This window comes from Mixophyes fleayi, chromosome 3 (assembly GCF_038048845.1).
Source record: "Mixophyes fleayi isolate aMixFle1 chromosome 3, aMixFle1.hap1, whole genome shotgun sequence".
NCBI lineage: Eukaryota > Metazoa > Chordata > Amphibia > Anura > Limnodynastidae > Mixophyes > Mixophyes fleayi.
This window is the reverse complement of record NC_134404.1, coordinates 217970267-217995335: the sequence shown is the minus strand read 5'-3', so window position 1 is coordinate 217995335 and position 25069 is coordinate 217970267.

Here is a 25069-nt window from a genome sequence, read left to right as displayed (position 1 = left end):
AAGTTTGGAATGTCTTTGTCTAACAATACTGATTAGGAACATCTGTTCTTAGAATTACATTTTCCACTGTTACTCAAATCTACCTTCAGCACACAAACAAATATAATTGCAGTAAAAAGTATGGGTTGGATACGGTTTAACTATTATGAGAAATCCGACATGGGCAATCCATACAAAAAAAAGACAAAATAATGAAGAGCCAAAATGAAAATAATCAGACTTACCTTTAACACGACGCTGGAGATCACTGAAGAAAGCACCATAATGACAGCAAGCCATTCTGATAGAAGAACTGACCGGCACTGCAGCATGACGTCATCGCAATGTCTGTCAATACAAATTTAAAGCGGCAATATGGGTACCCCTAAGGTTATGTGTTTAAACACTTAACCCCACATTGCCGCTTTAAATTTGTATTGACAGACTTCACAATGATGTCAGGCTGCAGTGCCTTGTCTGTGCAGGGAAAAAATGGCTAGTGAAAACAGGTAATAATTACAAAAGCCAAGCGGGAAGGAGGTATCTGATGCAGAAAAAGAGGACCAACAGTCACTGCTGTAGCAGTGAATATAAAAATGCTAGCCACTCCCAGTGGCTCCTATTGGCTTCTGGAGACTTAACCACAAATGGGTAAGTGCTATGACAGATACAAATGCATAATTTTACCTACGTTTGGTCTATAGCCTCTCTAGTCATTGTATCGGTGAACATAACCATTTTTTTTATTTTATAGCTATTTTAAAATTTTACTTTAATTATTGTAGCCACATCTATTTTTATAGTGTGAATATACCATTTGTATAAAAAAAGAAATCACCTCAAAGGGCTGGTTTAAGTACTTGTCAAACTCATATGAAAAGACTGCTGGGGCCAAATGCAGCTTTATATTAGAAGTTCATACAACTAACTGTTTATTTATTATATCCACCAAAGAATGAGATCTGTTGTACCATGGGACATGAGAGAATAGGTTCAGTTGTACACTTGACCATCAGTAAAGTCATTTTTTTTTACACAAGGTCACCAGAAACCGGACTTTATTGCGTAATAGGCCACTTATGAATTGGCTTGGTTGTACACTGATCGACTCAATTTTTTTCCATAATGTCCCATAGATACGATAGAAATTACTATATGTATACTGAACTACCACTAATGGGTTGAATAACACTTTCCATGGCGAATTAACTATTATATAAATAAACAATAAAACAACCAGGATATGGGCTCTGTATTATATATTACTCACCAGAGAGTGGGGCTATATTTTACCCTAATCCAGAAATGGGACCTGTTTTGTACACTATCATCATCATCATCATCATCATCATCATTTATTTATATAGTGCCACTAATTCCGCAGCGCTGTACAGAGAACTCATTCACATCAGTCCCTGCCCCATTGGAGCTTGCAGTCTAAATTCCCTAATATAGACACACACACACACACACACACACACACACACACACACACACAGAGAGGTAGAGACTAGGGTCAATTTTTGATAGCAGCCAATTAATCTACCAGTATGTTTTTGGAGTGTGGGAGGAAACCAGAGCACCTGGAGGAAACCCACGCAAACACAGGGAGAACATACAAACTCCACACAGATAAGGCCATGGTCGGGAATTGAACTCATGACCCCAGTGCTGCGAAGCCCAAGTGCTAACCACTAGGCCACTGTGCTGCCAATTACACTAATTACATTTTAAAAGTGAGGTCTCTGTACTGCTATATATTAAATGGGTTAACTGTTCTGGTATCATGTGTGAAGCTATATCTGATATAATGTGAAGAGTATAATGTGTGGTGCCATTGTGTAATGTCTCAACCATCTTTAGCAAAGGTTCTGTTACCCTTAGTCTCAATTATTCCAAAATACTAGATTGTGATAGCACAATGATAGACAGAAACTGTAACTAATTTATGGTCTGATACTGATATCATATTTGTTTTCAGGGTCCAATGACTGTCAGATACACAATAAATTTTAACGGGACTCTTTTGGGGTCCCACAACAATATCACACTGACAGTTTCGGTCACAGCTAAAGCAGGTTGAGTGCCACTATTTTAAACCAAGCATCTAAATAAATCCAAATTTCAACTAACCTGCTACGGAAATTACTATTATTGCCTGTGGTGGGATGGTTTTAAATACTGTTGTCTATACTATTTACAAATTGTTTACATGTTATGAATCCCATTACATTTTCAAAGATTTCTTATTACTATTTATTCAAATATTATTGAGAGAGTAAACCATAACACTGTGAAATGCAGAATTAAACTGAAAGGGTTATTTTACCTGTTCATCTGCAATACTTCAGTCAATGTTGACAGTGTGTTGTGGTCCCAAATTCTTAGCATAATTATACTCCAGGGGCTCATTACTTTGCTAACATCTATGATGAAGTTTTAAAAGCAATGTCAACAGGTGACTAAAATGGTTTATTATTTATAAGTATGCTTGTTTAATATATTAAAACTGATTATAAAATAATATATTTAGTATTTTAAGTAGAGATGGGCGGGTCCGGTTCTCCGAGAACCGAACCCACCCGAACTTTGGGTATCCGAGTACCGAGCTGAGCAGCTCGGTACTCTCCCGCCCATTCCGAATCCAAATCGAGGCCGAACGTCATTGTGACGTCGTCGGATCTCGGGACTCGGTTCTCGCGATACTTCAACTTTATAAATACACGCCTCCACAGCAATCCATCGCCATTTGACAGAGGGAGAGAGCAGGGTGTAGTCATAGGCTAATTAGAGCAGGGACAGAGAATACCATATTGTTCTTGCAATTGCTCTAACCAAAATCGCTAGTGCAGAGAGGAGGATAGAGGTTTATTATTTTTTCTTCATATTTGGCACTCCCCAGCGCTTTTGGGGTGTCCCCCATAATTGTGCATTAATATTTCTGGCTGTCAAAAGTCATATCTGTCAGCATTATCTACTAAATAATTTGTAGCACACCTCAGTGTTTTTGGGGTGTCCTCCCTAATTGTGCATTAATATTTCTGGCTGTCAAAAGTCATATCTGTCAGCAGTATCTACTCAATAATTTGTAGCACTCCTCAGTGTTTTTGGGGTGTCCTCCCTAATTGTGCATTAATATTTCTGGCTGTCAAAAGTCATATCTGTCAGCAGTATCTACTCAATAATTTTTAGCACTCCTCAGTGTTTTTGGGGTGTCCTCCCTAATTGTGCATTAATATTTCTGGCTGTCAAAAGTCATATCTGTCAGCAGTATCTACTCAATAATTTGTAGCACTCCTCAGTGTTTTTGGGGTGTCCTCCCTAATTGTGCATTAATATTTCTGGCTGTCAAAAGTCATATCTGTCAGCAGTATCTACTCAATAATTTTTAGCACTCCTCAGTGTTTTTGGGGTGTCCTCCCTAATTGTGCATTAATATTTCTGGCTGTCAAAAGTCATATCTGTCAGCAGTATCTACTCAATAATTTGTAGCACTCCTCAGTGTTTTTGGGGTGTCCTCCCTAATTGTGCATTAATATTTCTGGCTGTCAAAAGTCATATCTGTCAGCAGTATCTACTCAATAATTTGTAGCACTCCTCAGTGTTTTTGGGGTGTCCTCCCTAATTGTGCATTAATATTTCTGGCTGTCAAAAGTCATATCTGTCAGCAGTATCTACTCAATAATTTGTAGCACTCCTCAGTGTTTTTGGGGTGTCCTCCCTAATTGTGCATTAATATTTCTGGCTGTCAAAAGTCATATCTGTCAGCAGTATCTACTCAATAATTTTTAGCACTCCTCAGTGTTTTTGGGGTGTCCTCCCTAATTGTGCATTAATATTTCTGGCTGTCAAAAGTCATATCTGTCAGCAGTATCTACTCAATAATTTTTAGCACTCCTCAGTGTTTTTGGGGTGTCCTCCCTAATTGTGCATTAATATTTCTGGCTGTCAAAAGTCATATCTGTCAGCAGTATCTACTCAATAATTTTTAGCACTCCTCAGTGTTTTTGGGGTGTCCTCCCTAATTGTGCATTAATATTTCTGGCTGTCAAAAGTCATATCTGTCAGCAGTATCTACTCAATAATTTGTAGCACTCCTCAGTGTTTTTGGGGTGTCCTCCCTAATTGTGCATTAATATTTCTGGCTGTCAAAAGTCATATCTGTCAGCAGTATCTACTCAATAATTTTTAGCACTCCTCAGTGTTTTTGGGGTGTCCTCCCTAATTGTGCATTAATATTTCTGGCTGTCAAAAGTCATATCTGTCAGCAGTATCTACTCAATAATTTTTAGCACTCCTCAGTGGTTTGCGCTCAGAATGGATTCAAAGCAGTCCACATATGATCTAAATGAGCAACCAGGTTCTGTCACCAGTCCTGATGTTAGTGTTCCCAGTACGTCATCTGGCCAAGGCGATGTCAAACAACAGAGTGTTTTCAAATTAGTGCAAAAAACAAAAACCAAAAAAAAAATTACTGTATTGAAGCGAAAAAGAAGTGTAACTGAGCAAAAGTTAAGTGACGATAAAAAAAAAATTGCAAGCATGCCATTCTACACACGCAGTGGCAAAGAGAGAATGAGGCCTTCACCTTTGGCTATTAGTGGCAGATCCCAAAAAGTTACCCAGGCTACAATTGGTGCACAACTACTGTTACGCGTCAAAGCTGAGCTGCAAGATACCAGTGAGGCATTACAGGAGAATATTTGCTCTGATTCACAAATGACAACAATCCCTGTGGAGAGTCCATCCAACAGTGGGATGTCTAATCGTGAGCATTCTGCTGATGTGTGCCTTAATAGCCCGAGTGTAGCCGGTGATACCCAAATTGAGGATGCCACTTTGGAATTAGAAGAGGATGAGGGGGAGATTTGTGTAGGCGACGAGGGCGCTAATGAGGATGTTGATGAGGATGAGGTTGTTTGTGTAAGTCCTGCACCAGTGGCAGCAGTTCTGGCACGTGACAAGAAAAAGGCCATTGTCATGCCTGGGCATAAAACAAAAAAATCCACTTCTTATGTGTGGAATTATTTCTACCCAAATCCAGACAACAATTGTATAGCCATTTGTAGTGTATGTGAAGCCACAGTCAGTCGAGGGAGGGACCTTAACCATCTTGGAACCTCGTCTATGTTACGCCATTTAACGAGAGTTCATGGCAAAGTGTTGGGAAAAGCTGAAAGTTCTTCCCAAAAGAATACAAGCACTCCCTCATCAGCTAAGACCCTCCGCTCACCGACATACCGACGGCTACAAAATACACCCACCACACCATCCTCATCAATATCCTCAGTAGCGCTCGGAGTTAGCCCGGCATCCCACTTAAGGCTGGATGACTCCGGCACTATTATTGATTCCTCTGAAGAAAGCGTTAGTCCTGCTGCTGCTGTTGCTGCTGCTGGGGGTGAATCGTCATCCCAGAGGCAGGTGAATAAAATGAGCAGTCCTACATTTCAGCAATTAACTGTGAAACAATCATTTGCGAGGGGAAGCAAATATGACAGCAGTCACCCAGTCGCCAAGCGAATCACAGACGCCATGGCTGCAATGTTAGTGTTAGATCTGCGTCCAATCTCCACAATAAACGCAGCTGGTTTTTCACAGTTAATTGAGGTTTTGTGTCCGCGTTACAGAATTCCATCGCGACACCATTTCTCCCGTAAAGCTATTCCACAACTATACCAAAAAGTGTGTAAAAATGTAGAGATTGCGCTGAAAAATGCCATTCTGCCCACTGTTCACTTAACCACAGATATGTGGACAAGTGGAAGTGGCCAAACCAAAGACTATATGACTGTGACAGCCCACTGGGTTGGTCATTCACCTTCACCAGCAGGAACAGCAGCAGCATGTACACCACTACGTAACATTTGTCACAGGCAGGCCACTCTTTGTATCACCGGCTTCACTAACAGGCATACGGCTGACAATTTGTTACGCAAACTGAGAGATGTGATTGATGCATGGCTTATACCACTCGGACTCTCCCCAGGGTATGTCATTTCAGATAACGCCAACAATATAGTGCGAGCATTACAGCTGGGTGATTTCCAACATATTCCCTGTTTTGCTCACACCATCAACTTGGTGGTGCAGAGCTTCCTACGAAATAACCGTGAGGTGCAGGAGATGCTTTCGGTGGCCCGTAAAATTTCAGGCCATTTCAGGCATTCAGCCACAGCATGTAGGAGATTACAGCAGCTCCAAGAGCAGTTTAACTTGCCCTGCCACCAACTTAAGCAAGAGGTGGTAACTCGGTGGAATTCCACCCTGTACATGCTTCAGAGGATGGAGGAACAGCGCAAAGCCATCCAAGCATATTGCACAAGTCATGACATTGGGAAAGGAGGGGGGATGTATTTCACTCTTGCACAGTGGGGAATCCTTTCAGTGCTGTGCAAGGTGCTGAAACCATTTGAAGTTGTGACATGTGAGGTCAGTGCAGACTCTGCTAGTTTGAGCCAAGTCATTCCTTTAATTAGACTATTGGAAAAGCAGCTTGAGAAAATGAAGGAGGAGCTGAAAGCAAGCAATTCAGCAAAGTATGTTGGCCTTGTCGATCAAGTACTTAATTCGCTTCACAATGATCCTCGAGTTATTAAGATCTTGAACTCGGATCAGTACGTTTTGGCCACTGTGCTTGATCCAAGGTTTAAAACCTACATTGAGTCTTTACTTGTAAATGAGCGAGATGTGAACTTTTGCAAGGAGCTATTGCTCAGCAAGTTGGCCGCTGAACTGGGCCTCGGCTTGACGACGTGTCCTCCTTCACTTTCTCAAGCTGTTGCTCGTAAAAAATTAAATTTCCAAAAAAGAAGCAGGGAAGACACAGGGGGCAGACGAGAACAATTTAACATCTGGGCTGGTTTGAAGGATTTTTCAAAAAAAAGTGTCACTTTGCCCATAAGTCCATCCAATATGAGTATAAACATGCAAAGGATGGTGGAGGATTACTTTCAAGAGGTAGTTGATATGGAAATGTCAGACAGTCCCTTTCCTTACTGGGAAGAAAAGCAGGCCATTTGGAAACCCATGTACAAACTTGCTTTGCAATACCTAAGCTGCCCACCCTCCAGTGTGTACTCTGAACGAGTGTTCAGCACAGCAGGGAACTTAGTCAGTGATCGCCGTAGAAGGTTACTTCCCAAAAATGTGGAGAAAATGATGTTTATAAAAATGAACTACATCTTCCACGAGGAAGGCCTTCACCATCCAAGACATCCAAGCACTGACTGTTCTCTAATGGCGGATTCAAGCGGCGATGAATTGATAGTCTGTGATGATGACGTACACACTGATGAGGGTGAGGATGAAGCTGAAGATGATGCCGATAACATCTTTTTAAAACTTTCTATGTAAGTGTAGGGTGCAATCTACCCCCAAAGAGGAAAGGGACTTGTGGCATTTCCATATCACATACCATCTTGAAAGGCTGCTGTTAGGGCAATTTATCCTTAAGGGTAGGGTGTCATAGACAGAGTGACCCTAAACTGGCTTTGTCCATTTTTCATAATATTGTACAGTCTATAATGGATGAATTTTTTAGTATTTTATACAAGTGGAGGGGGGCCTAGAGAGACAGAAACCAAACTGGCTTTCTCCATGTCAATTAATATTGTACAGTCTATAATGGCTGAATTTTTTGGTATTTTATACAAGTGGAGGGGGGCCTAGAGAGACAGAGTGACCCCAAACTGTCTTTCTCCATGTCAATTAATATTGTACAGTCTATAATGGCTGAATTTTTTAGTATTTTATACAAGTGGAGGGGGGCCTAGAGAGACAGAAACCAAACTGGCTTTCTCCATGTCAATTAATATTGTACAGTCTATAATGGCTGAATTTTTTGGTATTTTATACAAGTGGAGGGGGGCCTAGAGAGACAGAGTGACCCCAAACTGTCTTTCTCCATGTCAATTAATATTGTACAGTCTATAATGGCTGAATTTTTTAGTATTTTATACAAGTGGAGGGGGGCCTAGAGAGACAGAAACCAAACTGGCTTTCTCCATGTCAATTAATATTGTACAGTCTATAATGGCTGAATTTTTTGGTATTTTATACAAGTGGAGGGGGGCCTAGAGAGACAGAGTGACCCCAAACTGTCTTTCTCCATGTCAATTAATATTGTACAGTCTATAATGGCTGAATTTTTTAGTATTTTATACAAGTGGAGGGGGGGCTAGAGAGACAGAAACCAAACTGGCTTTCTCCATGTCAATTAATATTGTACAGTCTATAATGGCTGAATTTTTTGGTATTTTATACAAGTGGAGGGGGGCCTAGAGAGACAGAGTGACCCCAAACTGTCTTTCTCCATGTCAATTAATATTGTACAGTCTATAATGGCTGAATTTTTTAGTATTTTATACAAGTGGAGGGGGGGCTAGAGAGACAGAAACCAAACTGGCTTTCTCCATGTCAATTAATATTGTACAGTCTATAATGGCTGAATTTTTTGGTATTTTATACAAGTGGAGGGGGGCCTAGAGAGACAGAGTGACCCCAAACTGTCTTTCTCCATGTCAATTAATATTGTACAGTCTATAATGGCTGAATTTTTTAGTATTTTATACAAGTGGAGGGGGGCCTAGAGAGACAGAAACCAAACTGGCTTTCTCCATGTCAATTAATATTGTACAGTCTATAATGGCTGAATTTTTTGCTATTTTATACAAGTGGAGGGGGGCCTTGAGAGACAGAAAGCAAACTGGCTTTTTCCATTTCTTTACATATTTAACTATAAGTGTAGGGTGTAATATACATTCAAAGACGATGGCTGCATTGCCAATATGCATAGATGGAGAGGAAGACAATCTGTTTTGTGTGTAGAATAGGCCTACCAACGAAGAATTAAACTGTTTTTTTGGATGATTTATTACCTCAACAATTAGATTACTTGTCTCTAAAACAGTTGGAGCACTAAATTGGGTTAATTTAGGCCCAAAAACATGGATTTTCCCAAAAAATAGCAAAACAAAACCAAACAAAACCAAAACCAAAACCAAAACACGCAATGGCGGTTTTGCAAAACCAAAACCAAAACCAAAACACGACGGTAATCCAGATCCAAAACCGAATCCAAAACCAAAACACGGGGGTCAGTGACCATCTCTAATTTTAAGGGTCATTTTAATTTTGAAAATTGTGAATAAGATACTATTATATGACAAAAACAATAAAGACAGTAACTGTGAATAACAGGGGATGTAGAGGGAAATCCCAATGCACAGAAAAAGTAATAACAAACTGTCTGATGTGATATTCAACAGTATAATTAAAATTAATTAAACAATTTGATGTAATTAAAGAACAGAATGTACCAATTACCTCACTATAGCAGTTCACATGAAAATAGAGTTTTCAGTCATTTGAGGCACTGTGACAACTTAGAAGAATGCCCTACATTTCTCATCTTAAACAAATTGACTGGAGTATAATGTACATTATTTTTTTAGGGAACATATTTTGAATAAGTCTTCAGAATAGTATATTAGCAATATGATGTTTAACCTGCTCCCAATCATAATAATCTATGTGAAATATATCACCCCACCATTTTTTTTTGATATACAGAGGGCTATCATAAAAAGGTAAGCGTATGTATAGAATGCATTTTTACAGTACGGTACAGTACTTGCAACCAAAGAACCCTTCCCACGAAATGAACACGTACAGATAGAGCACGTTGTCACACAAACACATATACAGTGGTCGAAGTGGGGGGTGTATACAGTGGTATGCTATACTGCCACTTCTCATACTGCTGTCATTGTAAAACTATTAAGTTCCATTCACTTAATATTTCCATTACATTTTACATACCACCATTTCTACATATCCCCACTATCACTTCTAAATGTCCACTTACCAATTCAGGGGGAAATAATACTGACATGAAAACACTGAGAGTCTAATTACTGACATGGAGAAATTACTGACAAGGAAAAAATAGAGACAGTCTAAATACTGACAAGGGGAAAATACCTACAGTGTAAATACTGACTTGGAGAAAATACCTACAGTGTAAATACTGACATGGATAAAATGCCTACAGCCTAAATTCTGACAAGGATTAAATATCTAAAGTATAAATACTGACATAGAGTAAATACAGAAAGTGTATATACTGACATGGAGAAAATACCGACAGTGTAAATACTGACATGGATAAAATACCTAGGGGTATATTTACTAAATTGTGGTTTGAAAAAGTGGAGATGTTGCCTATAGCAACCAATCAGATTCTAGCTGTCATTTTTCAGAATGTACTAAATAATTGACAGCTGGAATCTGATTGGTTGCTATAGGCAACATCTCCATTTTTTCAAATCCGCAGTTTAGTAAATTTAGCCCCTAGAGTGTACATTCTGACAAGGATAAAATGCCTACAGTGAAAATATTGACACAAAGAAAATACCAACAGTGTAAATACCGACATGGATAAAATACCTACTTCTAAAAAAATACCTACAGTGTAAATACTGACATGGATAAAATATATACACGGGTAAAATACTGGCCCCCTCCCTAGGTCTATTTATAACCTGGGGCTGCATCTCAGACAGCGTGGGAAAAAGCACCCCTGATAACACTTTATCCCAAGCTGTCACACAGAAGATCCATGTTATAGACCCAGCGTGTGAGTGGGAATTATGTATGGTTCTCAATTATTGATACTTATTGATTTACTGTAACCGGACTCTGGGCTTATACATTGTAAACCTATCTTTACTGAACTTGCCATTATTTATTGAGATGTTGGACTTCTATTTATTTCCCTTTACCTCCTAAGAGGATGTATATGTTGAGTATTGAACTTGTTGGACAAAGATAGGAATTTGGTCATTCTGAATATTACTTTATTGCATATTTATGTATACAGAGTTCCTTTTGGTCCGGGCCATATATGCTATATATGTATTATTATTCTTCTGTTTGAATAAATTTTTGCACCCATTACACATCCATTGCGCCAGGAAATACTTTTTTTTACTAACGACTAATAGCAAAACCAAACAGTGGAAGATCAGATTGCCATTACACCACTGGTCCCAGGATATAATCCTTTACGAAGTTACAGCTTCCTAGTAACTGTCATAAGTTTTAAAAACTAGCAGGAGAAGTCTTCACCTATAGCAGCCGCCTTTCCCATAGAGTTGGACGCACTCACAGGTACTTGGATGCCTCCCAGACTTAACTCTGTTCCTGACCATCGTTATCTCCTCTCATCACCTGTGCTGCGATGTTACTCATAAGCTTGCACTATGTTGAGTTTAAAACCTGGGGGCATCTGAGTACCTGTGAGCATATCTAGCTCTACTGGAAATGCGGCTGCTATAGGTGAAGTCCTCTGCTACCAGTTCTAATAGCTGGTAGCCGTAACAGTTTTCTAAATGAATCTCCACTTGCCTTTTTACGAATGAGATTTTGTCAGTTTTTCTATAACAACTCCCCCAAGGACTCCTGACCTAGACTGCAACTTAGTCAGATTATTGGATATTCTGACCAAGTATTCAAGATTACTATGCATTTTCTATGATGATCAATTGGGCAGTAACCAAGTTATACATGGATGCATGGGTAAAATTGCCATCAAGCCAAATATACGAACTTTGCACTTTAGACATATTGTCAAATTACCATTTGGTGTACGATTTTCTCTACGTGACACCAAAAAATATACATTTCACGTGAAACCACAAATGTGCATTATGAATTCTACTGATATGATGCCAAAACTTGGATGTTATGGTTTAAAACAAACATGGTTGTGACGCAGAGGAGCAGAGTGAAGTGGAACAGGAGCTTACAGATGACATCACCCTTGGCTGGGTGGAGGAACAGCAGGCACAGAAAGAAGAATCTGTGGTTAGTGGCCACCCCACAAAGACTTTTTCAACAAACTATGAAAGCAATATCTCATTGGAAAACAAAATGGATCAAATACAAAACACACTTAGCATGATCCATTCAACCTGGAATAGAGTGACAGATGTCGTTGTTTCCTATATTTGGAATCCATCAGTTTACCCTCCAGCCTCTGTACCACATTTGTGCCCTCCTATTTACTTACCTTTACTTACCTTTCCATCTGCCACATGTTTTCCCTCCTTACCATCTGCCACAAGCTTGCCCTCCTACCTCTGTGTTATCTACTGCCACCGTGTGATATCTACTCATCAGACTCATTGAGTGGCAGATGTATAAATTGATGGGTGCATGACAGGAAATACTTTAGAGCATACAACTGAATTGGCCTGGGACAATCCTCATGCTACACCCACTGTGGTCTGGTATGACCAAGACACACAAAAGTGCAATGCTGCCAAGAGTTTAGTCAGCGGCAGTATTGCTGCCGGGATGTTGTGTAAGGATCACTCTACACAATGCGCAGGGTGTCCATGATGAAGTGACGTGGAAGCCAATAGTGAAGGACCACCTCAGCATTTAACATTCCAAAGAGGCTGCCAAATGGCCAGAAGACACACTCAATGGGCCAACGATGGTGTACCAGTTGCTGGTTATGGAGTGGATAACACCTGTCATCCTCCAGATTCCAGATTCATCTAGCAATGAATGGCTAGATGTGTGAAAGATCGAGGGAAAAACAAAATAGCTTATGCATTGTAGTTTTTTGGGTTTTCTTTGATATTATACATTATAGAGCAAGCATACTTACAGCTAACAAAGTTCTATTTTCTTGAGAAAATTGTGTTTAATTTAATACAGTACGTCATGCAATTTAATAAACATGAAAATTAAAAAGAAAAAAAACCTAGGCAACACGCTTAGAAACTTTTACAACAGACTTATGCATTGCTAATGTATGCCACTTTTAACAAACTAGACAACAAAGACAACACGCACATAACATTTTAAAACAGACAGTAGCATTGCTAATGTATGATACTACGTATAAACTGGATTACATAGGCAACACACGCATAACATTTTAAAACATACAACAGCATTGCTAATGTATTAAATAACATTTCTAAACCTATACTACATTGAAAATATATGTAAATGATTTGAAAGGGTCAGAGAGACAATTTAAAACATTTGCACATGCTTAAAGTATGCTATGCTTTTTAAAAAGAAAATTATACATTTGTTTGTTTATCTGAGATGCAGAGGTTAAAATTGCACCTACCTCCACTTTAACACTCTTTAACAGTTGTGGTAAACAAAATGGAACTATAGTTGCCCTCCTCCAGTTTTATATAGTGTTGTTTAATGAGATGATTGGTGCCAGGTGTGCAGGTGAATTGTCAATCATACCATTAGATTGTGACATTGAATGCCATGTTTGGTCATCACTGTCATCTGACACTTACACCTGCCCTTGAGCAGGTGCAAACTTTACATCTGAGAAGGAGTGTACTTCTGAGTATGGCTGAACTTGAAATGCCCGCATCTGCTTGGGAACACTTCTACTGTATTTTGGCTACGTTCAACAGCCCCTTCCCTCCCCCGTTCCACCTTTCAAGTCATAGGCAGCAGTAAGTGTTGTTTGCTTTTAAAGATTAATTGTATGCACTTGTGTTCATTGGCATATAGTCTGTTTCTGAGCATGCATAGAGGAATTTTACGCAAAATATGGCACATATCAGGATTGCGTTGCTTGATGAATGAGGCCTAAACTGAGCAGGAGGCTTGACACTAAGTGCTTCTTTAAGACAGAACATTCTACTGTATAGAGAGGGTACATTGGAGAGGATACAGATAAATTAAGAAAATATTTATAAACACTTCTGTGCATTAAAACACACACAACATAACAATTTTGCCAATTTTGTTTATTCATTCCATTTGGAACCCCAAGTAACTAAAGCTGAGGTGGTATACACTTGCTCTCTGTAACTGTTAAATTAACTTCCTGATCTTCATCTTCCAACCCCCGCCTCCACTCCATAATAAATTGGTGAGATTCTCCATAAAATGCTTAATGTTGAAATATTTTACTTCACTTAACCTCTTCTATACCTCTAACTACTTAAAATAATTGACACAAGACCTGAGTGTGGCACATTAAAGAAATTTATTCAAATGTGGTGGTGGAGAAAGAGCAGTGAGTATGACTTCTGCCAGGCAACCAAGAAGCCCCAGTACATAACAGTGCCCCAGCACCCAGATCTGCAGCAGGGTGCAATGGTCTGAACGGCAGGAAGAAAACCAACATAGATCAGCCTACATAAACAGCAGTAACTCAATCGGTGTAAGAAAAAGGGGACTCCGATCAGAGACTCCCAAAAAAGAAAGTGAAATTTAATTTGAGAAAAAGATCCCAAGACAAGAGAAGACCTCACATTCAGCCAGCAGCAGCAATACATACTCCGGAAAAGAACATACTCACGAGGCAAATGAAGAGACAAAGGGTATAGTGAGAGAAACAAGCAAAGGTAAAAACATATAACCTTGTCACGCCAAGTGCCCATCAGGCCCACATTTTAAAGGAAAAAATGGAAAAATCCCTTTGCGCCCTGCCTCCAAAGGCAATGAGCAGCCGAAATCCTGTGTCACCGCAGCAGAAAGAAGCCAAGAAAAAAAGCTCAAGAAAGAAGAGAAGGCCATACATTAAGCTTGTAAACATCGGTTTTCCATTTGCCTAGCTTGTTAATAACCTGCCCAGAAAAATCTGCAATTGTTGTGGACCTTGCAGCCCCAATTCGTAAGAAATCGGTGCCAAAATGAGAGCAGTCTAGACCGAGCGCGACCAATGTTCGTTTAAATACCGACCAAAGACTTGTACCTGGTAAGGGGAAAACCATCACCATGCACCAGCCACAGAGCTGCAGACCCTGGCCTGAGGCCACTAGATACACTAACCACTGCAATAGGGAAAACAGGGAGACCTATCTTAGAAACTAATGTGACCCAGCGACCGCTACCCAACTAGTCTGATTTAGACCTCCTGACCTTACAGCAAACTGAGGAGGGAGAAATCACCACATGCTGCACAAGCATTTCGGATTTCAGAGCAAACTTAGAAGAGGCAATTACTTCGTTCACCCTAAAAGCCCCGAAGTACAATATCACAAAAGCAATGCAAAAGAGAGCAGTTTCATAGGTGTTCCACGCAATGTCCAAGATAGCATTAGCAATCCCATCAAGATAGCATCACTAATTGGTCTCTTCTGATCAGGAAGGACCAGGTGTTGTCTCGCCCACCCCTTTAACGCTGTATAAACAAAAAATTCCATTCTAGAGCTATAGCATTCAGACAAAATAGGAAAATCATCTGGCAAATCAAACATGTCAATCTCACCTGCTCAAATGGAGCCGACCAACTGACCTTCCACCCCCGACCGCGCTGAGTTATAGCTACCATGACTCATCGATCGTGCATATCAATCATCCATACCTGCACCGTCACCTGAAACATAAGATGCAGACCTTCTCCTGACATCACCCACCTGTTACGAACCCAGTGCAGAACCACACCGTTACTCTCCAATATGCTGCCACACTACATGCCCCCCATGGTTGGACCTGCTTTGTGACCGGGACCAAGTTACAGACCCAACACTATGCCCTCTACTTTCGGTACTCCCAGCGGACCGCCGACTGCTCTGTGGAGTCAATTCTCTGTCCACATCTATGACCTTGGACTGTGACTGCCTATGTGGTGTCCTTGCTACCTCTCCTATTACATTTGCAGCACTCTGTACCTCAGGGACCCTAACCGGTATCCTGTCTGACTCTAACAGCTGGGGGGTACCAAGGATACCCCAGCCACATAGCAATGTCGTGGCCTGGACTGTCGGATATTAGTGGGGGGAGCCACCCCCACCGCCTCTTAACCTTGCTGCCTGAAACCTACCTGAAATCAATCCGGTGCAGCTGTGCCTGTGTTCCGCTGGGACAGGAATTGACGGCTGTCACTTCCGGTCAAATGGAGCGAGACCCAGGCAAATGGATATCCACTGCGGGCTGCACAGGGGGCATGGATCTTCGGCCTCTTGCTTTACTAGAGCGGGAGTGAGGAACTCTGTGTGTACCTCTGTGACCACAAAGGACTAACTAAGGCCTAGTGACACAGCCAATAGGTTTTATTATCCTTCTTGCTTAATTCAGCCTTAAGTTCTTATTACACTTACTGGGGCAAACTAATCCTTCTTGCTGTGGCTAAAAGCTGGTTCAACAATGAATATCTGAATTGTACTCCAGCATATTGGATATGTGACCAGTGCTCAGTATTAGGAGGTATGAAGTCAATGAATGGCATTGTGTAGGGAGAGGGTTGTTAGGACACTGTCATCATTTTGTCTCTGGCTTACAGCACCTGCATGCCACAAGAGGTGCTGCTGCCTTACCGTTGAACATTTCCACCTCGCATGTATAAGTTAATCTCCATCCCCTGATAATCACCTGCACCTGCATCACTGCCTATTTATGCCTGCTCCTCTCCATGTACCTTGCTGGTCATTGAATGTTTTCCCTTGAACATCACTCTGCTATGTTCCAGCTATCCTGAACCTGTCTTGTGGTTTTGACATCTTATAAACATACACTCTGTTCCTGTGTATCTAAGGTCCTGGCTGTTTACAATTATTCATCTAAGTTTACCTGTACCTGCTGTTCAGTATTCATTACCTATTTACATGTTATCCAGCCACACCTGGGTGTATATTTATTATACCTGGCTTTGCCTTGACTTTGTTTTACCCTACATTAACGATTAAGTTCCTGCTATAATAAACAGTATTATATTTTCATAATACTCCCGGTTCCATGACTGTCATTACAAGTATCCAGTTATCATAACAAGGGGTGGTAGTGGTGCAGTGTTGACAGAGTAATTGTGTTGGTGCTGTATGGGGAGAGGCTGGTATTGGTGCAGTGTGGTTAGAGGGCTGATTTGGGGCAGTGGGTGGCAAGAGGTGGGATTAGGACAGTGCGAATCAAGAAGGGTGGTAGTGGTGTAGTGACTGGTGAAAGAGGTGGTGTTATTGCTGTATTTTGTGGGGGAGGAATTACTGTAGTGTGGGTCTGGCCTAACCAATTGCTGTGATGTGTAGAGTTGGCAGTGTATTGCTATAATCTGAAAGTAGGGTTGCTGATTGCTGTAATGCAGGGGGAATAAGGGGGCTGGTGGTATTGCTGTAATGTTGAGGGTTTAGTGGGCATTGTTGTAGTGTGGAGGAGTTGGGGAGCATTGCTGTAAAGTGAAGAGGTTTGCGGGCATTGCTGTAAGGTTGAGGGGTTGGAATCCATTACTGTACTATTGAGGGGTTGGAGGAAAGTGTTGCAATGTGAAGGGGTAGGGGAGGGTATTGGTGTAATGTTAGGGTGGTATAACGGATCAGCAATGTGGGAAGAAAGTTGCTGTAATTTGGTATCATCACTGTAATGTGGGGGGTTTCCTTATTGCTGTAATTTGGAGGATATTGCTGTAATGTGGTAATAATTGCTGTAATGTAGGGGTATTGCTGTATTGTGTTTGGTTGTTATTTATTATTATTGATGTAATGGGTGTGCTAATAATGTTGAGCTGCTTAGCATGTATGTTCAGTTGCTCAGCTTTCCAGTAGGTGAATGATAACTATGTATCTTCCAAGTAAACCCCCAACCTGAGCTCCAACATTCCAGGATCCAGCCAGGCAGCAGCTGAGCTTAACAAAACATTAGATCATGAAAATTACAAGAACAGGTAGGAAAGAGACAGTCTCGAATGGGGTGGAGCTGTCTCGCACACTGAAGACTTTGTCCTCACTATAAAGAAAGTTGAGAGGTAAAGTGAAACTCTTCACGGCTATCTGCTTGAAGGGGAAGCCACATGTACCAAACAATGGTGCGTGCAGCCTTGCCAGTGAGAAATGAGGGATATATATGCATGTAATATGTTTAACATTATACTATTTAGTGCTAAAAAGAATTTAATATTCATTTCATAATGATAATTAATCTGCTAGGCTCACGGCCATTCACTTAAAATTTTCATAACATTGTTTCTAAATTCCCACTGCGACCACATCATTTATTGTTCTGTTAATACATATAATTGCTTTGTCATAGCATTACTATGAATATAAAATACTTGGTAGTTTTCACTCCAAGGGCGTGATTCATTTTCGAACATATGTCCATTTATGTATGGTACTTGGCTTGAAATACCTCTGCACATGCCCAGAAATGGACCATAAGTGAATGAATGCAAATGTCACTTACTACTTCCTAACAACTTGAGAGTCTGAATGGGGGAAGAAAGGGGTCGAACTAACATAGGCCACGTACAGTAAAGGCATTTCGATGCAGATGTGAGTGAATCAAGTCCCGGGTTTCTTGTAAGCATGCTTGGTATCAGCCATATCATATTCAACCACTACAGGATGGTGTAAATATCAACTGATACTGATGACTGTTGCGGCATAGTCTATGAAGTCTTAAAAAGTACATGTTTGTGTGCCACTAGTTAGCACTGTGCTCTTATGTGAACATTGTGCATATCCTTGTGTGCATACTGCAGTCTGTGTCTATGTACTGCAAGTACTGTGTAGGCAGGGCATATTTATATCCAGATTCAAATGAAAATTGTATCTTTACATATGCTTGGATATGAATATGACTGGGACTACGCACAAGTTCAGTGTTCTTTTTTCAAACACAACTTACGTATAAGTTGAGTTCAGATGTGATTTAAGCCCTAAATGTTTAAATACATATGTGTCCCAATGTTGGGTATTATTAGGACCATCCATGTTATTATTTTCACTGTTAGGGCCAGCTGACTGGCACACACATCTTGTTCATGGTGGGTGGCATAAACATGTATATTCAGATATATGCATGTAATATTTACTTAAGGTCTTTTTTTGCTGCCTAATAGGTAAGTGCAGATGAAAGCACAGTTATTTATGCACTTCTTGCAGATAGCCCCTTCACGTACTTGCATCTTTTGTTTGTTTTAAGTTCTCCAATTGATTAGAAAGTTATCCAATGGGCAGAGGCAACTTGATTTGGGTGCATGATTTACACAAATATTTGCAAATGCATTCAACGGAGAACTCTGCTTGTATTATTTGCATGCAGATTATCAATTTACTTATTTCTGAATTTATGCAAACTACTCAATCAACAGTAGAGCTACATCTAGGGAAATGTAATCAAGGTACAAGCGTGTCGTGTCAACATCTGATTTGCAAGTTTACAATTTTCAATAAATAATGCTAGTTTGTTGGACTCACATTCAAATATTTAATAAATAAAAGTCCAAACAAAGCCTAGAAATTGGACACAGTTTGTTAAAAGATTGCAGCAATTTTTATAGATGTCTGTCAATGTGAGAAACCAGTGAATTCACCAGTGATGTTTCAAAATCTTGGTGAAGATCCCATTGGTGTCATTGTCATATAATTTTTATGTGTGTGCTGCATGTAACTCAATTTTAATGAATTTGGAAAGATCTGTCTATGCAGTTTTCTGTGACCAGCCAAATTGGCTAGTTATTGGATAATCAGACATTTGGACATCATACTGCAGGTAGATTTATTCCAAGTAATTTTTGTTTTTGCTTGTAGTACCCAGTAGTGTTCATTTCTGTGTATCACATTGATAGAAAATGAGAAGACTTTACTTAAGCGGCTAATTAATTTTTAACATTGTGTAATTATACTGAATATTGAGGGGCTCATGAAGAATTGGATACAAGTATTTTTTTCTTTGCACAAAGTACACATTTTTAGACGTAAAATTAAATAGGATTTTACTGAACTGTGACAGTAGGTCTGAGTCATGAAGGAAAGTTAAGCATAAAATTGAGTAGGTTTTCTTACTAAAGTTTTTTGGACAAAACTATGTTGCAATGCAAGGGGTGCAAATGAGTTTACTATTATGCATATAAGGAAAATAGTGGCTGTTTTTTCATGTAGCACACAAATACTTGATAGTTTATTTGTACACTGAAATTTAAACTTGATCTAGGACAATCCCTACAACAACTATAAATCTGCAGTCACATTTTAAATTTACCTATCCCTCCAATGCAACATGGTTTTATCTTACTTGCTTACTTTTGCTTAACTTTCCTTTCAAGAGTTCTCAAAATCTTGAAATCGGATCCCTACATTTTGGCGACTGTGCTTGAGCCTAGGTTTAAGATCTATGTCTTCTCTCTGTTTCCAACTGACCCAGATCTGAAGAGGTGCAAGGAGCTCCTGGTAAGCAAGATGACAGCTCAAGTGCTACATGACAAAATGGCTTTTCCTCCTTCAGTTTCTCACTCTACTGCTGCTAGAATAATGCTTAGCTTTCCTAAGAGACCCAGGGATGATACAGATGACTCAGCACCAAATTTTGACATCTGGTCTAAAAGAATTGACTAAAAAATGTGAAACCTCTGTTGTAACTCCACCTGATCCTACTATCAACATCCAAAGGATGGTGGATGATTATTTTCACGGCAGCATAGAAATAGACACAACAGACAGTTCCTTTACATACTGGGAGGAAAAAAGGGAATTTGTAGACCCATGTACCAACTCGCTTTGCACTGCCTAAGCTGCCCACCCTCCAGTGTGTACTCGGAAAGAGTTTTTAGCATAGCTGGGAACCTTGTCAGCGATCGGCATAGGAGGCTACTTCCTCAAAATGTGGAAAAGATGATGTTCATAAAAATGAACTTCAAGTTCCACGACTTCTGTAGTAGGGGCAGAGCCGGATTTACACCTCATGGGGCCCTAGGAAAGATATCGGTTTGCCCCCCCTTCACACACACAGTGGCCCCTCGCACACTCATAATACATGCAAGCAGTGGCCCCTCACACACACATAATACATGCACGCAGTGGCCCCTCACACACACACACACACATAATACACACACACATAATACACACACACATAATACACGCACACAGTGGCCCCTCACACACACATAATACACACACACATAATACACGCACGCAGTGGCCCCTCACACACACACACACACATAATACACGCACACAGTGGCCCCTCACACACACACATAATACACACAGACAGTGGCCACACAAACACACACAATACACACAGACAGTGGCCACACACACACAGGGCCTGATTAAGGATTCTGGCCGCCCTAGGCTAATACGGCCACAGCCCCCCCCCCCCCCCCCCCCCCAAATATATAAGTGTATAGGAACACTCCTGAATATGAATGTTCAGGTGTATTCTCCAGCATTCAAATTTAGACAGATTGTGCCATTGTCTCTTACCTGTTCTTGCTCTTCTCTCTTGCAATTTTGTTATCCTCTCGCTGGCTTCTGGAAAGTTGGTGTCCTGTTTTGAAAATGCAAAAATGTATTATAATGCAAAATGTTAACAAACCCTGAATGATTAGGCCCTTTAGTTAAAACAAAACACTCCATTATGGCCAGCTAAAAGTACCCCATTGTACAGGCATATATAAGCAATATCTAAATATTTGTGGTCAATCAAACACAAACCTCTACCAGCCCCATCTCACTAATATTTAGTATTCTAGTGATTGCTGAGACCACAGAGAGCATCCATGTGACCACTACACAATCATGAGATTATGCCCTCCAAAGCTGTTCTATTTTTTAAATAACCCTTGCAGCCATTTTCCTTAACCCCCCCACACCCGCGCAGCCATTTTCCTTAACCACCCCCCCCTCCATGCAGTCATTTTTCTTAACCCCTGCTGCAGCCATTTTCCTTAACCCCTGCTTCAGCTATTTTCCTTACCTCCACTCTGTAGCTATCCCCCCGCCACATCAAAACTCCCCCAGTCACATATATCAGCCCCCCTCCTCTGCCCTCCTTCACACATATCAACCTCTCTCCCTCCCTATAGATTTGTATGACAGTCCCCCCTCTTCCTCCCTATAGGTATGCATGACAGTCCCCCCCCTCCCTATAGATATATATGCAGGGCAGTTTCCCCCCCTCCCTCCCTCCCTATAGATATATAAGCAGGGCAGTTTCCCCCCCTCCCTCCCTCCCTATAGATATATATGCAGGGCAGTTTCCCCCCCTCACTCCCTATAGATATATATGCAGGGCAGTTTCCCCCCCTCCCTCCCTCCCTATAGATATATATGCAGGGCAGTTTCCCCCCTCCCTCCCTATAGATATATATGCAGGGCAGTTTCCCCCCCTCCCTCCCTATAGATATATAAGCAGGGCAGTTTCCCCCCCTCCCTCCCTATAGATATATATGCAGGGTAGTTCCCCCCCTCCCTCCCTCCCTATAGATATATATGCAGGGCAGTTTCCCCCCCTCACTCTCTATAGATATATATGCAGGGCAGTTTCCCCCCCTCCCTCCCTCCCTATAGATATATATGCAGGGCAGTTTCCCCCCCTCCCTCCCTATAGATATATATGCAGGGCAGTTTCCCCCCTCCCTCCCTATAGATATATAAGCAGGGCAGTTTCCCCCCCTCCCTCCCTATAGATATATATGCAGGGTAGTTCCCCCCCTCCCTCCCTCCCTATAGATATATATGCAGGGCAGTTTCCCCCCCTCACTCTCTATAGATATATATGCAGGGCAGTTTCCCCCCCTCCCTCCCTCCCTATAGATATATATGCAGGGCAGTTTCCCCCCCTCCCTCCCTATAGATATATATGCAGGGCAGTTTCCCCCCCTCCCTCCCTATAGATATATATGCAGGGCAGTTCCCCCCTTCACTTACCTGTAGTTGTGCCGGCCAGCGTCGCTCCTTGCTCCTCAGATCAGCAGACAGGAAGGGAAGGCGTCCTGCTTCCTGTCTGCTGCACAGCAACAGGCAGCGTAGCGATTGACTGCCTGTTGCTAACCACTTACCACCAATGCTTTTGATCGTGGAGCACCAGACCCCCCCTCCCCCAACTCGCACCCCCCCTGAGTAGCGGGGGGGGGCGCGAGTCAGGGGAGGGGCCGAATTTTTTTTTTTTTTTCAATTGCTCCTGTCCCCCCCAGCTGGGCCCCCCGAGAGCCGCTAGGCCCTAGGCAGGTGCCTAGGTTGCCTAGCGGTAAATCCGGCCCTGAGTAGGGGCTGATTGGTCTCTGCCCCAGGTGAGAAACGGACTACTATTTTGTGATCTATTGCTAAAACAATATTTTGTGATATATTTTTTAACTACTTTGTAGCTTTTATCTATTTTATGTCAATTAAATAACTTGTTAGTGCATTGCCAATTTCTACTTACACGTGAACTCTGCCTGTTTAAATATATTTTTTTTATCATTATCTCTGTTTTGCAAGCAATATTTCCAAAGATCTGTTTTAATTTACTGTTTTATTTATTCTTGGAATATTTGTGGAATAACTATATTATCAGCTAGATACATTGCTCAATCATGTTCATTATATTTTTTATGCATTTATATGGCCAGGAGCAATATCTATTTTCCACTAGAAATAATACTTTCAGCAAGAGCCACTTCAGGAAAACATTTTGTAATGGTCCAAAAGAATGTGACACCGAAGCCTACTGGAAAAGATTAAAATCCCACGGTGACAAAAAAAGTCTGATAAAAGGACAAATTATTTTCACCTCTTGAAGAAAATAATGCTAGATAATCTATTGTCAGTATTGGGTCCAGAAAAATACACAGAGCAGACATCTGTACTTTCAGAGTATTAAGAGAAATTCCCTTCTCTAAGCCTTTTTGAAGGTAATCAAGAAGTTGTGAAGTGTGTTAGATTGCTGGTCTGATCACCAACCCACATAACTAGATGGTGGAGGTCTTCACCTATAGCAGCCACCTTTCCCTTAGAGCTTGATGTGCTCACCAGTACTCAGATGGCCCCAGGACTTAGCTCCAGGTGTAGTGTGGGTTGGTAATGCAGGCTCACAGTGGCAGGCCAGGAGGTTGGGTGGAAAGCAGCGAATAGTCAAATGGCAGCTGAGGTCAAGGGTCACAGGCAAGCAGGGTAGTCAATAAACACGCCAAAGGTGGGGGTCACAGGCAAAGTAGCAAAGTCCAAGGTACAGGCCAAAAGGTCAGGGTCACGAGCAAACAGGCAAAGTCCAAAGTCCAGGCAGGGGTCATACACAGAGAATCCAACAAAGTATCCACAGGACAAGGTACAACAAACAGGAGCAGGTCAGTAAGATTGGGTCAGAAGTGCTATAACTGGCAGGAAGGCTATGCCCTGCCTGCCTTAAATACACAGAGCAACCAATCAGGGCTAAGCCCTGTAAAAATACACATGCCAGGACTAATTAAGTAAGGTCACATTAATCAGTCCACAGGCTGAGGAGATTTCAGCGCCTGCGCCTGGCTGTCCTATTTGCCGAGGCGCGCTGTGCAGGGAATCGGTGTCCGGCCATTGCCTTGGCAACGGTCTGACCTGCTGGCGGAAGTGATGTCCCGGTCATCAAGGAGACGGCCGGGATGCTCAGCGGGGTAAGAGACGAGTCGCGGCGGTGCCTAACAAAAGGCTGACGGAAGCCGGATTATCCATTTTGGGTTTGTGCCATAGAAGGAATCTTTTCCAAATCCTGTTGTAAATCATGGAAAAAGTTTCCTAGCCTGCAACATTTTCTCAGTCACCTTATCGGAGATTCCCTTGCTCCTCAGCCACTTAATCTCCATACCATTAAGGAGAGGGTATTCATATTCAAATGATATATTTATTCCTTTGTGCAGAAGACTTGGAAGAAGTGACAGAGGCCAATACTGTTCCAGAAACATTTCCCAGGCTATGGTGAACTATGGCTGGTGAGGTTAAAATAGAAAGGCTGCTATTACCTCCACTGCTTCTCTCCTGACCTTGCTCATAGTGGGCTTCATTCATCAAGAAACTCAAAACAAACGTCATGTGTGCTTTTTTAAAAATGCATGCACATCGGTCATACGCACGTCCATATGTCAACAAGGAGAAAATATGTAAGTGGCATCACATAATGGTATAATTGCGCCTGTGCTCAATGATATCACACTGACAGAAAACAATGTACATGTCATGTTCCTAAATCTGACATATATTATACCAGAAATCTCTTCAAAAGAGTTGGCTTGCTTAGAGAGTGTGTTAGGTGCTGAAGCAACTGCAATTGCTTCTCACAAAATATGCAAATATAGAGCACAGCATTAATTGTTTAAATCAAGTGTTAGGAGCTAAAGCAATTGTAATTGAGTCATGGAAAGCAT